Here is an 18,150-nt window from a genome sequence, read left to right on the forward strand (position 1 = left end):
GCTACAGAGGTTCAAATGAGGCGGTTCTAGTTATGTTAGAAAGCTAACATCCGGGGCTTCGAAAAGATATAAAATTTGCCATATGTTACTTTGCGCTCAGGGGCGCGCACGTGCCATGTACGCGTGCGCGCCAATGCTACTGTGGCCCACTAAAGTGAAATCGCCCCCAGCGATTTCTGAAGCACTTTGGGCCCAACCCAACTCATTTCTGAAGCTATTTCATGCAGAATTCAAGCTTGGGCAAAGGGGGGAGCAACTGTTGGAAGTTTTAGCATCATGTAGTTTAGTTTCTAGAGAGAGAAGCTCACTCTTCTCTCTAGAATTAGGATTAGAATTTGTTAGATCTAAGTTTAATTCATGCTTTGATTTACTTTTCCTTTACAATTTCTTGTTACTCTACTCTTTCTCTTTCTAGTTTTACATTTAATTCATGTAATTCTCTACTTTTATGTTGATGCATTTTTGTTCTTCTATTTTCAATTCAATACAATTTATGATTCATGTTCTTTTATTATTGATTTGCTTTATTGTTGTTTAATTCCTTGCAATTGAGTAGTGTAGATTTATGTTCCTTGCAATTTTAATATACTTTCCTTTTATGCCTTCCAAGTATTTGATAAAATGCTTGGTTGGATCTTACAGTAGAATTTGGTGCTCTTGGCTTGGGAAGGTAACTTAGGAACTCTTGAGTTACTAATGTCCAAGTGATTGACGATTGGGAGCCATTAACGCTAGATCTCACCAATTGATTAGGTGTAGAACTAGGACTTATGGACTTGGATTGACATAGCTCACTTGACTTTTCTCTACTATTAGTTAGGGGTTAACTTAGTGGGGTTGGTCCTTGTCAATTCTCATGTTGTGGTTAGTGATTAGGATAGAGATCCTTGACCACCAACCCTTGCCAAGACCCTTTTGTTATTTGAATTTCCCTGTCATTTATATTTCTTGTCCAAAATCTCAAAAACCCCAAACACAACTCATAACTAATAACAAGAACACTTTATTGCAATTCCTAGGGAGAACGGCCCGAGGTTCCAATACTTCGGTTTATAAATTTAGGGGTTTGTTACTTGTGACAAACAAATTTTTTGTATGAAAGGACTATTGTTTGGTTTAGAAACTATACTTTACAACGAGAATTCATTTGAAAAATTCTATATCAACAAAAGTCCAATCATCAGTGCAACCTACGCGTGCGCGTAGGTCACGCGTGGGCGTCGATCCCACTTCGGCGCTTCAATCCAACGAACAGAAAGTTGTGATGGAATCGTACAGTTGGCGGGCTCTGCACACAATTCGACCCACGTGTACGCGTCTAGGACGTGTGTGCGTCACTTGCAATTTGGGAAATCCACGCGTACGCGTCAAGCACGCGCACACGTGGATAGGGAAATCGGCGTAATAAGCATGCTAACCCGAGAGTTGTGCTGCCCTCGCACTGGAATTGTGCTAGAGGCACAAAATCACCCACGCGTATGCGTCCCAGACGCGTTCGCGTCCTTTTGCTTCCAGACCACCCATGCGTACGCGTGGGCGACGCTTACGCGTCGAATCACCAACTCACTTTTCACGCGTACGCGTGATGCACGCGCACGTGTTGCGCCCTGTTTTTGATTTCCTACTTCTTTCTTCTATCCTTTCTCCTTCTTTCTTCCCCCTTTCTTACTTTTTTCTTCTTCATTACTTCTCATCCTTATTCTCTTTCATTCTATTTTTCCTATTGCATTTGCATACTTTCATTCACTGCATTTTAGTTTTTTGCCTACTTTATTTTCTTTTATAAGTTTATTATTTTTCCTTTAGTGCTAAATATTCTTATTCAACTGTTATATCTTTTCTGGTATTATTTTGGTTCTTAGTAACTTTTTTTTACACTGTTGGATGACATTATTTATCTGTCAATACCAATCTTTTATGATACTTGTGTTCCATTTGCATTGATATGCACTTAAACTGTCTTTCATTACCCACACTCTCTCCCCCTTTGTTGAAATTTTTGCACTATTTATATGCCATTTGCTTTTACCATTTTCTCACTTGCATGTTGTAGCTACAATGTAATTGAGACCCTCATTATTTGGCATTAACCCAACCATATTTTATTTGTTTTCTATCTTTATTTTTGGGTTACTTTTCTTCCCTTTTCTCTTCTTTCAGGATGGCCACCGGAAAGAGAACCGGAAGACGTTTAAATGGGGCAACAGACAAGTCCATCTACATATTTTTTGGAGAGAAAAGCATCAGTTGGAGCCAGCCGTCCACTTGCACATCTGAGCATGCACCGAGGACGGTGCAATCTTTAAGTGTGGAGAGGTCGACACCGATCTCCGTGGGTTAGCTACTCTCCTATCTCAACACCAATGGTGGCTTATTTTCCTTGTTAGTTGTTGCATTTGCATGTTTGATTTCATATTGTTTGATTTTGTGCATGTGCTTCTGCCACTACATGGTTGGAGTGATAAGTTTCTTTTCAAGACCCTTTTTTATAATATTTCACTAATTAAAATTGAAAATTTTTTGTTAAACTTGTTTGAGGATTGTAATTTGGAACATGATTTATAGTTGAGAACACACAACCTGTGAGATTTGAGCTTAATTACATGGTTACACTATTTAACCATAATATTTTATTCTTGTGTGTTTTCTTCTATATGATTGCGATCTATAGTTTGTTCCATTCTATATGTCCATTGTTTAGTATATTTACATGCATACATATGATTGAGGCCATCACTTGTTAGTAGCTCACTTATCCCAAATAGCCTACCATTCCATTTACCTTTGTTAGCCACTTTGAGCCTTCTAATCCCCATTTGTTCTATATTTTACCACATCACTAGCCTTAAGCAGAAAAACAAGTAATTATCTGATTTGAATCTTTGGTTAGCTTAAGATAGAGATTGTGTGTCAACTAAGTGTGGGGAAACTGTGGTAACATGGGTTAATAGGGAATGTGTTATGTTTTTACTTTATGTGAATATTGGGAATTTGGGTACCTACTCATGTAAAACCAGAAAGACCACATACATTGATATGTTATGTTTGCTTTCATAATAAAAAAACCAAAAATATTCAAATAATTAAGTAAATAAGTGAATAAGGGGACAAAATTACCCTAATGTTAAGCTTAATAAAAGATCAATGCATATGTGATAAAATTAAAGAAAAGTTGATGCATGAGTATGTGATGCAAAAGTGGGAATTTTGGGTAGCTAGGCATGATTTTGGAATTACATAGAGTGTGTGTGTGTTAGGTGAGAGCTTAGGTTAATCAAAGATTCATATTATAGCTCACTTGGCCATACATATATCCTCACCCTTACCTTAGCCCCATTACAACCTTGAAAAGACCTCAGGATGTTTGCATCGGTATACTAAATTTTTGTTGATTGGTTAGATGAAGAACAAAGTTTTAGAGAGCATGACTAGAGAAGATGTGAGTGAATTAACCCTAGACACTTGAGAGAATTAGAGTGATATACACTAGCAGTGAGGGTTCAATGCTTGATTCTATGTTCCCTGCTTTCATGAGCTATCTTCTTACAAGTTTATTTGTCTCTTATTGTGTGATTTGAATTAGTGAAATCTGATTTATATTTGTCTTGGAGAATTTGTTTACTTTTAACCAAGCAGGTAAAAGTATTTTTATATTTAGTTGCATTCATATAGATAGGTTATATTTCATAAGTTTTACCATTCCTCTTCACTCCTTTATAGCTTCTCTTGAGCTTAGCATGAGGACATGCTAATATTTAAGTGTGGGGAGATTTGATGTACCACTATTTTGTGGTACATTTTGTGCTTAACTGAGTGGATTTTATCCACTATTCTCACACTTATTTATAGAATTTGCATGATTTACATTTTCCTTCCTAATTTTGTGCTATGATTGAAGACATGTTTCTTTGGCCTTAAAATTGCTAATTATTAATCCTCTCTTATTACCATTCGATGCCGTGATATGTGTGTTAAGTTTTTTCAGAGTTTATAGGGCAAGAATGGCTTAGAGGATGGAAAAGAAACAAGCAAAAGTGAAAGGAATGTGCAAAAATGAAGTTTTAAGAAGCTGGAAGCGACGCGCACGAGTAGATGATGCGTACGCGTGCCTAGCGCAGAAGACGAGCAACGCGTACGCATGATGAGGGAAAAACGATTCCACACAAACTCACCGGCAAGTGTAACGGGTCGCATCAAGTAGTAATAACTCATAAGAGTGAGGTCGATCCCACAGGGATTGATGGATTGAGCAACTTGAGTATGGTGATGAATTTAGTTAAGCAAATATTTGATGATTTGGGTGAAATTTGATTAACAGAAGAAGAATTGCAGGGAAAGTAAAGTGCAGAAGTGAAATTGGCCGAATCTTAAAGTGCAGAAGAAGTAGATTGCGGAAACTTAAAATGCAAGAAATTAAAAGAGCTGAAACTTAAATTGCAAGAAAAGTAAATAACTAAAACGTAAAGTGTAAGGAATTTAAATTGCTGAATCTAAATTGACAGGAAAACGTAAATTGCATGAAGAGTAAAGGGATTTGGGTGCTGGGATTCAAAATAGAGCTGGAAAATATAAATTGCAGTAAACTAAAGAACTCTCAAATGAAGAAACTTAGAAAATCAGATCGATTCAGTACCAAAATAGAAATGGAGAAGTGCAGAAGAATCAAAACAGAATGAAAACTTTGATCCACTTTAAAATCCTAAAAGAGAAATTGACAATTACAGTAGATTAATAAAACAGAAAGAAAACTCAAATCTCAATTGCTCTCTTGACAAAAACAGAAAAGAAGAAATTGCAGAAGAAAGAAAATCCTAAGATAAGATCTCAAATTCATTGAACTATGAAAGGAAAGGTAAATGATGACTATCGGGTGAAGAAATTCAGTAGAATTCCTTAATCCAAGTTCAAGAGTCAAGAACAGAAAATAAAGTTGCAGAAGAAAGAAAACCAAAACAGAAAGGAAAATTCAGATCTTATCTCAATTCTAAAATTCTAAAATGAAAACTAAAAGAGAGAGCCCCAATGAAATCAAATTCGTAGCTATTTATACACTTTCCAATTATGGCTTCCAGTACTTGGAGTGGGCTTGTTGGCCTTTGAAGAAGTGGATCAAAATGTCACTTGGTTGCTGCTTCCAGTGGAGCGTTGCGTTCTCTAAGTGAGCGCAGTGTTCATTCATCCACGCGTGCGTGTCCCTGACGCGTGCGCGTCCTTTTTTGCTTTTTGCTCATCGACACGTATGCGTCATGTACACGTACGCGTCATTATCAATCCTCAGCTCCCAAAGCTCACGTGCCATGATCACGCATACGCATACTTAGTATTGTTAACTTAGTGAGCGCTACGTTGGCTTAGTGAGCGCTGCCAACGCGTGCGCGTCCTCTGTGCGTGCGCGTCAGTAGCAAAAATCCAATTCAGGTTTCAGCGCCAGCCTCGCATGCGCGTGCTTTGTCTCAAATGCACCATCGACGCGTGCGCATCATGCATGCGTGCGCGTCGATTGCAGAACTTTGCCTCCAAATTTCAATCTCCCCAAAAATGCTGAGTAATTTAACGTAGCACTCTCTTTGAAAACGAGCGCCAAACACACCCACGGGTACGCGTCATGCACGCGTACGCGTGGATCTTCGAATTTTGCCCCTGACGCGTGAGCGTCCCGTACGCGTGCGTGTCATAAATGAGCGCGGCGTTCATTATTTGAACGCAACGCTATATTGTATTGCTTCTTCTTTCTTCATTTTCTCACCTAAAATCAACCAAACAAGCAATCAAAGTCTCACCAAAATCATAAGAATTTGCATCAATCATAATAATCATTTAATTCTTGCATAATTCTCATGATTTTTTATAAAATAAATGATGCTTAGTTGAATCAAAATAATCATGAAATTCCACTCCAACCATTTACTTATTATGCAAGAAAGTGCATAAAACCTAATGAAACAAATGAAAAATGCTTATGAAACTAGCATAAGATGACTTGTCATCACAACACCAAACTTAAATCTTGATTGTCCCTAGGCAAGCACTAAAACATGAGAAGAAATGAAAGAAAATAGAGAAGTATGCATGTCCGTATTTAGCAAGTAATTGCATTTGGTTCATGGGGCTTTATACAGACAGAATGCAGCTCAATTATTATCAGCTTCCAATCAAGAAATGTCTCTTTGAATGTCAACTAGAATTGCTACTATAATACCTCATTCTTTATTGATCCTTGTTACTTTTTCTTTCTTTCTTTTGCTTCAGAAGCTTGTTTTTCACTTGTAGCTAGGTGTTGTAGCAGCTTTTTAACTCAGTTCAACACCTATTTACTACAAACACTTGGCTCACAATTCCTCTTAAGAACATTGATGCCCAGCACCTCTTTGGGTCACTAAATGCTTTGTAATTAGGTTGCTCTTGATGGTGGACTTTCGATTGGTAATCCCGAATTAGTTAATCCAAGTTACCAAGTTTTAAAATACTCCTCAGAACCTAATAATCAAAGCAGATCCTAATACAATAGCATCACAGGCATGTGTCCTAAGGTCCAAGCTATTGGTGTCTAGCCTTATGATCTGTTTCTTTCATTTTTGGTTTCCAATTCTTGTCTTTTCTTCCTTTCCTTTCTTGCTTTTTATTTTTCCAAGGATAATTATTAATTAAAGGGCTTTACAATAGCAACTAAGTTCACACTACAAGGAGACATTCTATCCTACAGCTTTTATTTTTGAGCTTACTAACTAATCAAGCAATTACCACCATAGAACTTTATTATCATTCCTACCATATTGGACATTTACTTCCTGTTTCAACATTTTCTCTTATTGCATCAAAAAGAAAAAGGGACAAGTCATAACATCTAAGTTGATAAAGATGATAACAAGCACTTAAACCAGAACATTTATTTTGGAACTTAGAGAAAGTAAACAACAGAATTTAAACTTCATAAAACGAAAACACAATCTTTCTTATTTATAGACAAGGAGCAACACCACCTTTCAATTCTCTGATTGCTTTCCTTTATTCTTGGCATCTTGCTTGTTCTTGCTTTTTCTTTCTTTCAGTTGGTCTTCAGTCCCAAATCTCTCTTCATCCCATAGTCCAGCATCCACCAAGTGTTGGTTCATTCTTTCTTGCTTGCTTTTTGCTTGAGATCTATGGAAATCCATGAGTTCAGTGCATTCTTGGTATGGTTTGATTCCTCTGCTTACTAGTGGCATGCTGTGGGTTAGGTAGTCTAGACACGCTTGAGTGTTCAAATCATATTCCACTTTGTCTTTGTTCCTGGCCTCATTAGCAGTGTGGTAGAGATTCTTCCATTCTCTAAGGTCTTGAAGATATTCCTCAAGCTGATCCTGTCATTCAGATATCTTATTGAAAGACTCCTGAAATTGATTTGATTGTTCCCTATGTTGCTCTAGCAGTCTTGCTTGAAAGTCTTCTTGTTTCTCCATCATTTCCAGCTGCCAGTTCTCCTGCTGTAACATCCCGCATTTTTGAAAATATAAATATAAATAAATTGTGATTTTATCTTGTTAAGTTTAAATTTTGTAATTTTAGAAATTATTTTGTTAGAAATAATTAAATAGATTCGGAGATAGTTTTATTTTGAATCAATTAATATTTTTAAGTAATCTTATTATACAGTAATTGAAAAATAAGAAAGAATTGGAAAATTTAATTTAAGTAATTTCTATTATGAATGAATTATGGTTTATTTTATTAGTTTGAGCTTTTAGAGATTAATTTATTAAAAATGATTAAATAGATTTTTATCACTACAAGAAAAAAGGCCTATGGCCATGCTTTTTTCTTGCCACGCTTCAAAAGCGTGGCCAAAAGTGGTCAATGGCCACGCTTTTATGAGGGTGGCGATAGATTAGAGATTTGGCCACTTTTTTTATTGCCACGCTTCAAAAGCGTGGCGAAAAGTATCAACGGCCACGCTTTTGTATGGGTGGCAATTGGTTAGAGAAACGGTCACACTTTTTTTTTGCCACGCTTCAAAAGCGTGGCCATAGAGAGAAACAAGGACGTTTTGAAAGCGTGGCGACAGGGTTTCATTACGGCCACGCTTTGGCACGCTTTAAAAGCGTGGCCAAAAGGTTCTTTTCTGCCACGCTTCAAAAGCGTGGCCGTAGAGCAAAACAGTGACGTTTTAAAAGCGTGGTGAGAGGGGCTCCAACCCATTGACCCTAACCCGGCCCCTGACCCGGCTCCCAACCCGGTCCCCAACCCCGGTCCCCAACCGAAATACACTAACCCTAATCACTCGAAACCTTAACCCTGGAAGAGCGCCTCCCATTACCCTCGCACTTCGCCCTGAACCCTTTGCCCTTCGCCCTTAGCCTTCGTCACTCGAAACCGCTCATCGAATCTGCTCATCGCACTGTTAATCTTCGTCACTCGCCCTTAGCCCTTCACCCTTCTTCATCTTGTTAATCTTCATCTTCGTCTTCCGCTCATCAAATCCGCTCATCGCACTGTCTCCTACCTCGGTGACCTTATGGCCTCCTTCAGTTCAAAGATGTCCGTACTCTCTCTCTCTCTCTTTCATAAACTTTTCCTCACTTCAATTCTCTCTTTGATCGCCGTTTCGTTTACTAGCTTTTGATAATTAGGTTTTTCTTTACTTTCCTTTGTTTTCGATTGTTATTTGAAAGATGATTTGCGTGTGCTTGTTGATCTGAGGAAGCTGTAGTTCCTGTTTGAGAATGACTTCTGCTTTACTCTCATCGTGCTCAATTCGCTTATCTCTCACTTAATTCCTTTTAACTTATTCTGTCGTATTCGTGAGACTCGGTAGATTACTGGATTTCAGTATCCTGCTAGGCTTCTTTAATTATAGCTAATTAAGTGGCGAACATAGTCTTTGTGAATAAAATTTTTTACTTCAGAATTCGTTAGCAACTGGAATGTAGGTATCGATCATAGTTTTTACATAAAGGTTGAACAGTTTGTGTGTGTGTGTGTCTGATCAAGTTAAAAGGATTGTGCAGAATAGTTAGGGTAAAATTTGCTATCGTAGATAGCAGTGAATCAAGTAATCGTGTTTTTAAGTTTCTCTAAATTGAAGCATAATGTGTTCTTTTGAATCTTTTCTTTCAGCTCAATGCAGAGAAGAGCCCTTTTCAGCGGACTTATGCGACTCAGGTGTGTTTGTTTGCTGCTTTCTTAAGCCACTGCTTCTTGAAAACGCTTTGTTTGTGGTGAATGTTGATGAAAAAAGAAAAAATAATAAAGGAGAAATTGTTAATCCCAATAGTTGTTTAAAAAGATGTTGTTAATTATGGCCTATTGAACTGGCATTCTCTTCATTGCCATTTGGCTTCTCTACAAAACCCTTTGGACATGAATTAGCAATCACCTGACCCAAGCCAACCATTCATTAAGTACTGGTGTGACTTTATGTTGAAAGTTTGATCGTATTGTTTTGATTATCAAGCAAAGGATCGAAGTATTGATTATATATTTTGGGATTTGTTGGGATAACTATTTGTGCTTAATTATTTGTTGCCGAGGTATGATCCACGTTTTCTCATAGGTTTCTTATGCCATTTCTTGAAGAATGTCACAAAACAACCGCCCGGAGGCACCGTCCCCGGCGACAGCGGCAAATGGCTCCGCGGCAGCGAAGGAGGAGAATCCAGCTGCGAGGGCGTTAGTTTCTTCGAGCAAGGCTGAGGCTGAATCTGAACAAGGAGCACAAAGCGGAGGAGTACGAAGACTTGCAATTGATGTACTGCCCAGCGGTTTTCACCGCGCTGGAGAGTTACCTTCCGCCGAATATGCTCAATGCGCGACGAACACACGGTATATGCCCCGCGCAGCGCAGACTAGAGTATGGTGCCTCTTTCTTTCTTTCTTTCTTTCTTTCAAGTTTTTTTATTTTTCAGTTAATTTTCAGTTGAGGCTGGTAAATTGCAGAATAGTAAACCTTAGGATTCCTTACAATGAACAGATTTCTCCAACTGAAATTTGCGGTGCGCTTGGATCTAATCAACTTCTTCCGAGAATTTATATCGCTTTTGTGTTGTTGGTCGGAATTCTTCTGTTTAGTTCTCTTTTCTTGAACGTGTCTTGAATCTGGTCGTGTTTGGAAGCCCTTCTTTCACTGGTAATTTCTTTTTCTTTTTAGTCCGTACACACATACACACACTAACCAAAGAAGTAAAAACTATATGTTGCTCCGAGCTGAGTTAATTTCTGTCTTCGTCATAATCATTTTACTTTGTTTACTCATTTGTGCAAAGGGGTTATGTTTTATTGTTTTGCACTTATCTTCCATTTGATGAGATTTATATGAATACTTTATTTGTTAACCTTTTATCATAAAGTTTGGAGAGACACACTTGGATTATTGTTGCACAACAAATTTTATTATGTGAAAGATGTTCTTTTGAAATTGGAGTCGTGATCTGATCCTTTATTTTAGCAAATCTAGTTTTTAACCTTGTTGGGATGCACCCACCAGATACCATGACATCCAATCCAAGCATTGGTGTAGGGGAAGATTAGTATGAGTCGTCATATATGAAAGTTTACTTTGACAGGCTTTTCAGTTGAGGCTGTTGTGGTCAAGATCAAGCAACACACAAAGATTGTGTTTGTTTGACAATGGATATTTGGTTGCTGAGATTTTGCATTTGATAGATACATATTTGGCTGCTATAAATTATTTTAACATTTTTGATCTTGTTTATATATTTTATATTGACTGCTTAGGTGATTCCTTACAATGAACAGATTTCTCCAACTGAAATTCGCGGTGCGCTTGGATCTATTAATCAACTTTTTATATGTATTGGGATTCTTGCAGCATTAGTAGCCGGTTTGCCTCTTGCAGGAAATCCTATATGGTATTGTTCTATTTATTTTTCTTCTGAAAACAAATATCAAATAGAAATAGTAACATATATATGATTGTTAACCTTGAAATTTTGTTGGCAGACAATGTTTAGAATTTTGGTTATGCATGACTTAACAGCAGCAAATCAAGGTTCTTCTGAACCTGAAGCAAAATGGTTTGATCTTTTTAGTAGCCGGTATCGGAAAGGTATTCAATAATTTGTGATTAATCCCAAATTCCATTAACCAGGAGAAATAAAAATCTAGTGTAACTAAGCACAAGTTTGGTGCTCCCTTTTCAAAATATAAGATTGCTTTCAATATTTAGTTTACTCTGAAATTAATTGATGCTTTGTGAATTGGTGTTGCAGTTGTCAGTGTTGGAGCAGCACTTTTCTTGTTCCAGCAGTTTGCCACATCAATGGAAGATTTGGAACCCTTACGACTGTTCCAATACACCATATGGTTAGTCTTATGAGATCTCTTCTTACAAGCTTTTATAGTGTGCGATCAATTAGTCTTTTCACAATTCCATCACTAGATTGTTAAGAGATTTGGAACCCTTTCTTTTTATCTTTTCGTCAACCTTCCTTCCTTTCTTGTTGAATAAGAGGAGATAGATTGATGTAGTTTTTTTTATTTAGCAGATATGAATACTTTTCAAATGGTTTTGAATATCTTAAGAGATGGTTAAGTTCGAGTTAGCCATAGATACTGTCATTTTAAATTTGCTTGATCTGGTAAATTTTGTGGTTGAATGTATATTAAAGAGAGATTTGAGATGACAAAATTCTAATACGTTCTTTTCAGCTGGAAGGCAAAATTCTAATAAGTTCTTTTCCTTCTCTTCTCTTTTGGCCTCAGATCTTTTCTTGTTTTTACCGAGACTTCCTCCTTGTCATGGTTTTGGAGATTGCAGGAGGTGTCATGGATGAACTTGCAAGCCCTATAAGTCCAGTTTTAGAAGAGAGATAAATTGAAATCCTTTAAAAATATTTGAGGTAAAATTAAAACTTAGTTTTTCTCTCTCTTGATTAGTGACTACTGTAATACTATAGGGTAATTTCTGACTATCTAGATTGCATTTGCACCCCTGTAGTGGAGACACTTCTCCCATTTGTATTACCATGTTACAGTTATGAACATAACTTTTCTTGTTAATGATTTGGTTTGAAATCTATAGTTTTGTACGGAATTAGTCATGTTTTTTGGTTCAGGGTTTCTTTAATAATTGAAAATTACAGATCAGATAGTTTTTGCATTATATTCTTGATTATTTAGAGTTCACGTATGACTTTCTCCAATCATATGATATCTAAATATTTCTTTGCTTTTGCATTGATGCATTTATTCTTATAGAGCTGCTCATGTTTATTCGGAAGCTCGGAGGGTGCATGCTTTCAATGACGTTATGTCATCAAATCTAAGGTGAGATCGAATCCTTGTTCTTTTATTAGTGTTTTATTTTCTGTGCTCTTCATTTTCTATTTGAGTGAACATTTTTATTTTACTGTATTAATAGTACATGAATAGTTGACTCAAGCTTCTTGTACAGTCTAAACCCCAAGTAGTATTATATATATATATACTTGATTTTCTGTTTGATTTCTCAAGCTTTCTGTTTCATATGCTGATTCCTTTCATGATTTGTAAATGTTGGACACTAGATTTCTCAACCAAGTAAATGTGCAATGCAGGTTTAGTCACACAAAATTCTAAATCAACTGGATATGGGTCGCGGGGTCAGTGTGGGTGGTGGTCAACTGGATATATTCTAAGATCTATATATGATCTTGCTTGCTTAGAGGATGAAGTTGATTTCCTCACAGCTCAATCAGAGCAAGACTGACTGAAAAGGAATAATGTCAAATTCTGGCATGTTTTTCGATCAAAGGAAATCAAATTGGCTTTCCTTGTTGGAGGAGGACTTCTGGTAATAATGCTTGTTTCCTTTTCTTTTATTCTTTAATCTTCTTTTAAAGTTTTTTTACAAGATAACACATGTTTTGGTTTGCGGCTTTGAGTAATAAGCTAAAAGAAAATAAAGCTAGTGTTGCCTAGAATGGAAAGTGAAGCTTCAAAATAATTTATCAATTTTGTATTTGGTTTTGCCATCTTTTGCAGGTAAAAAAGTTCACAAATGTTTCCGAAACAATTATGTATAATCTAAGGGAAGAAAGTTTAAGAGGGCTAGAGGAAAGAAGAATAGCAAAGGACTTAGGATTTAAGTTGTATTGTTTCTATATTTTTCTTCCGTTTTTAGTTTTAGAATTTGAACTCGAGATTTATTTTGTATTGGAGTATTAGTTTTTTAATGTATAAAACAATTATAGCAAAAATTATATATGTCACTAATTATTATTTGATTTGTCTTGTAATAAAAATTGCATATTATATTTATAAGTTTGATAATAAAAAAGAACTGAAAAATTTATATTTTGTATTGATGAAAGTAAAAATTAGAAAAAGGATTTTTTTTAAATTTTATAAGGCTATTGCCACGCTTTTAAAGCGTGGCCGTATCTCTGGTTATGGCCACGCTTAAAAGCGTGGCCATATCTCGCAATCGCCACGCTTCAAAAGCGTGGCCATATCTCTCTCTATCGTCATGCTTTGAAAGCGTGGCCATATCTCTCTATTGCCACGCTTCAAAAGCGTGGCCATATCTCTTACATACGGCCACGCTTTAAAGGGTGGCCATTTGTAAAAAGCGTGGCAAAAGAAAAAGCGTGGCGATAGGTCACCAAAAGCGTGGCAATAGAGCAACCGCCACGCTTACATACGCCACTCTTTCAAAAGCGTGGCGGTAGCTTAAAAAGCGTGGCAAAAAGCTATCGCCACGCTTTTTTCAGTTTTTCGCCACGCTTTAAAAGCGTGGCAACAGAGCTGTTTTCTTGTAGTGTATAAATACTTAAAGTTTAAGTAATTTTATTATAATTAGATATTTTGTAAATTGAAATTAAAGTTTCGGTGATAGAAAAATAATAAAAAGTTATATCATTTAATTTGAATAATTAGTATTGAGTTTAAACTATATTTTATAAAAATGTGATTAATATGGTTATTTTATAATTTATATTAGAAATAATTAATTCAACTTAGCAATATGTTTGATAAATAATGTTCTTGAATATTTTTAAGAGAGTATATTTGGTTTTAAAATTACTCTGCCTTCCAATTTTATCAAAATATCTATTCATATATATCCATATTCTTTTATAAAATCTTAATTTCTAACCCTAAATCCCAAAATCCCTGAATTCATTCAGAAATCCTAATTTCCCCAATTCACAAACCCTAACCCCTTACCCCCTTTCTCCCAAAATGCAGACACACACACACAGAGGAGAGGAGAGCGTTTGAGAGAGATGAGAGGAAGAGAAGGGGCTACACCACATCATCGTCCAGCCGCCGTCCATCCCACCATCACCGGCGTCTCACTGCTGTCGTTGTGGAGACCGAACGTCTTCGAGTTTCCTGCTGCCACCTTGGAGCCCATCGTCATCAAGAGCGTCAGGAGAAAGAGAGAGGGATGAACTCGTGAGGGAGAGAGAGGAGGTTGCCCCGTGCAGCCATAGAGCCCGTCACACGTGTCACCACTGTTGGAAACAGAACCATGAAGAGGAGAGAAAGAACGACGTTGGGAGGAAACTGTGAGCTGTAAGCTGCTGACCGAGAAGAAGCTTTGTCTTCGTCGCCGCATTGGAGTCATCGCTGCCAATGCCGCGCACCGCCGTCAGTGCTGCCGTTGAAGGGAGCTCACCGTCATAGTTCAATCATTATTGAGCTTGAAGGGAAGCGCCACTGATATACCCGACAGTAGCTTCCCCTGCATTCCCAATTCCATTCTTGAAACTGTAACACTCTTGCTCGTGCTCTGCTTCCTGATTTTATTTCTCTACTATATTTTCATTCTGAATAAATAGTGTATGTTCTTGTTTTGTATTGTTGTCGCCATCGTCAATCTGGATCCTAGTCGTCCCCGTCGTTCATGCCCCTTTGCTGCACCTGTTTTTCTACTACTATTATTTGGAATACCGGCGTTGATGCTATTATGAATCTGTTAGAGTTGCTATTGGTGAGTCTGATGATACTTTAAGTCTGGATTGATCTTTTCCTTGATCATTGTCTATTTACACATTTTATTATCACTACCATGCTTGTTCTGAGTTGATGCTGGTATATGTCTTGTCTTGAATTGCCAGGGTTGTTTCTGCCCTTGATTACATTAGATTCAAAATTCTTGTCCTACTGCAACCATCATCATTGCTGCAAAATTAAAGCTGTTGCTGCTATTAGAGCTGTGGTTGATGCTGTTATCCTCGCGTTAGAACCTAGAGGGTTACTGCATTTCCAATTTTTTGTGGTTAATGTGACATCGAGGTAGGGGGTTTAAAACGATTTCAATTTAAGAATGCCTACAAGGTTTATTGAATAACTGTAAATATATTTAATACCTGTGAGTAATTGATTGACTATGTGAATATTGAATTGTGGCTGAAATTGTGATTGGAATGGTTGAGATTGTGATTTGGAATTGTTGATTAGTGATATTGATTGATTATGTGAATTGGGAATTGTTTGATGACTAATTGTTGAGAATTCCTGAATTTTAATGGGTTATGTTGGATTTGTTGCCGTTGAGCTGTTATTTGGTATATTGTAATGTTAATGAACTTGGTTGGTGGTTGATTTGGAATTGGTTTTGAGGGGTATTGAAGGGTTGGATTTTGAATACTAAATGGTTTGCTGAAAATCAGGTTCTCTTGAAATAAAACGGCAACTTTGAAAGTGAATCAGTGACTCTATAGTAACTGAAATGATAAGATTTTAAATGATAAGTAAATTATATTAAGTGTAATTGTGAAAATTCCATTTTGAAGGTTTCGTATCAACTAGAGAATTAGTTGTGATTTTTCAAAGTTGAATTCTAAAATCTGATTTTCTGCATAATTTCTAAACTAAGTCAGCAACTTTGAGAAGGTATAACTAATTATGTAATGATCGGAATTATATGAGACCAAGTCTGGGATAAACTTGGGAATATGAGGAACTAAACTAGAAAATTTGGGACCTTCTTGATAAATATACAATTTATGGCGTATTTTTAAAGTTAGGTTGTTAAATCTGTCCTGCAGTAGAAAAGGTTAAACAGGGCAGCAACTAGTTTATCTTGCTGCGACTTATATGAGTTGAGTTTTGGAGCGAAACCAATTTTGTTATAAAATTTGATTAACTTGATTTATTTTTCTAAAACTCCAGAATTTTAGGAGTTGAGGATTGGGAGTTGTGAATTTTTGAATATTGGTGGTCAAAGCTGAAAAGAAACAGATTTCAGCAAGCTATGTATCAACTTCCAATGCTTGTAACTCTTAGAATTAAATAGAAATTAGGTTGCAACCAAGACACAATTGTTTCTGGATGAGCTAGGAGTTTCTAAACCAAAATTTAGCTTAATTGGAGTTTTGTAATAAAAGTTATTCAAATTGGAAAATACCAAGCTTGTTGGTTTCTAAAACAAATTCTGACTCATTTTTACTTAACTTCCAGGTTATGTAACTTCTTCATTTAAAATGGTATTAACTCAGAACCAATTGAGAAAGGAACCTAGATGAGTGAAGTTGAACTATATTAATTTTTAAAGTCATTCGATTTAACTTGGATTTTATATTGAATTTTGAATATCACATGTTGCTCCAGTTTTTCTGGTTTTACGCACTGCAGAGCAGTCACGATTTTTCCTCTATTCCTAAGGCTAGAGAAACTAGAAAATTATGATCTTTAGTTTGTTAGAAAGCTTATTTCAAGATGAACACCTGGACATAAAGTTTGCACAATTCCAAGTTTATTTGCTATATTAAAAACAGAAAGGAAGATAGAGTGTTGAGGATGTCCTAGTGACAGTTATGAGTTTATAAAACTAAAGATGAACCTTAGTATTATATGGCTGATTCAATGTTGAATTTTGCTTGATTCTGAATTGATGTGATGCTGGAAAGGTTGAAAAGAGTAAAGTAAATTGTTTGGTTTGAACCCGTAAGGGTGGTTAAGTCCTATTTTTAGAAGAGATTATGTCCGAGTTCTTATAAAAGTATAATGACTTATTCAAAATAAATATTTAAGGCTTGATTATTGATAATAACTTCAATGATTCTTTTAAGAAAAGATTATTTAGTTTATGAGGTTGTTGTCAAGGGCGTGGGTCTTGTCCCGCTTGCGTATCTGCAATTATGAAAGAAAAAGAGAAGAATAAAGTACTTATTGTATGATTTTCTATTGCTGGAGGCAACCCAAGAGATATTTGTTTATTTGTTTGTTGCTTGAAGCAACCCAAGAGATGTTTGTTTGTCTCTTGAAGCAACCTAAGAGATGTTTGTTTATTTGTTGTCCTGAGGCAACCCAAGAGTAATTTTCCGTTCCTAAGATTATATGTTTCCTACGAGTAGAAAGAAGAGGCTGTCTCAATAGAGCTGCTAATAATTATATGCGCATTTATTTGAACGAAAAATTGTATCCAGGAAATCGTGAACTCGTGACCGGATAAATATTGGGAATGCAGGTGCTAACCGACACATGAGCTCATGGCCTACACTAGGACTAGACATTCATCATATGTATATATGTGACATTGTTTGGGTGTGTATATTATAATTGGTTTGCCTAAATGAATAATTCTGTTAGCTGCTAATTGCTATACTTGATATACTTGCTCTTGATTGTGTTTGAACCTCATTACTTGTGTTTTTAACTGATTGGCTGAATTGTGGTGAATTGGGTGTTGATTGAATTGCTTGGACTGGAGGCCGTGATTGGTTTGTGTTTGAAGTTTAGTAAAATATGAAAGATTAAGCTGGTTCAGCATAGACTTAATGAACCTATGCTCGGAACAAATTAGTCATTCATACAGTCTAGGAAACTTTTAAGAGTTTTATAAAGAAAGTATGGATTTAGAATTTTGAATAACTAACTAATGCTTTTAAAGAAGGTTGGTTTTCTTTTAGATGTCTCTGAACAAAATTAACTATTTGCACTTTATTCTTTACTTTCACGGTATTCTCGACCTCTACTCAGAACATGTGGTTTGGTTCTCACCCCCAAATATTCCACCCTTTCAGTGACACAGGTTTGAAGATGCAATATGAAGCTGCAAGCGATTAGTAGGCCTTATTTACAGTTTTAATTGCTTTCATAGAGTTCCCTCACTGTTGTCCCTTGAGATTTTATTTTACATAGAGGGGTAGGTTTAGTATATTGTATTTGAGTTTTATTTGGTTTCTTTTGTATTAAGAGTTATTATTAATAATATTTATGTGATTA

General features: G+C 36.3%; 2 long non-coding RNA genes across 2 annotated transcripts; one reads left to right on the forward strand and one right to left on the reverse strand.

The window, feature by feature from the left end:
• On the reverse strand, positions 3,503–16,909 carry LOC107610103. Its single transcript, XR_001613398.2, has 3 exons — positions 16,736–16,909; positions 11,325–11,327; positions 3,503–3,513 (listed from the first exon to the last, which is right to left on the reverse strand). It is a non-coding gene; the product is annotated as an uncharacterized LOC107610103 (long non-coding RNA).
• Positions 12,103–12,996, forward strand: LOC110264213. Its single transcript, XR_002349944.1, has 3 exons — positions 12,103–12,261; positions 12,531–12,766; positions 12,958–12,996. It is a non-coding gene; the product is annotated as an uncharacterized LOC110264213 (long non-coding RNA).

The sequence above is a fragment of the Arachis ipaensis genome, chromosome B07 (assembly GCF_000816755.2).
Source record: "Arachis ipaensis cultivar K30076 chromosome B07, Araip1.1, whole genome shotgun sequence".
Classification (NCBI taxonomy): Eukaryota; Viridiplantae; Streptophyta; class Magnoliopsida; order Fabales; family Fabaceae; genus Arachis; species Arachis ipaensis.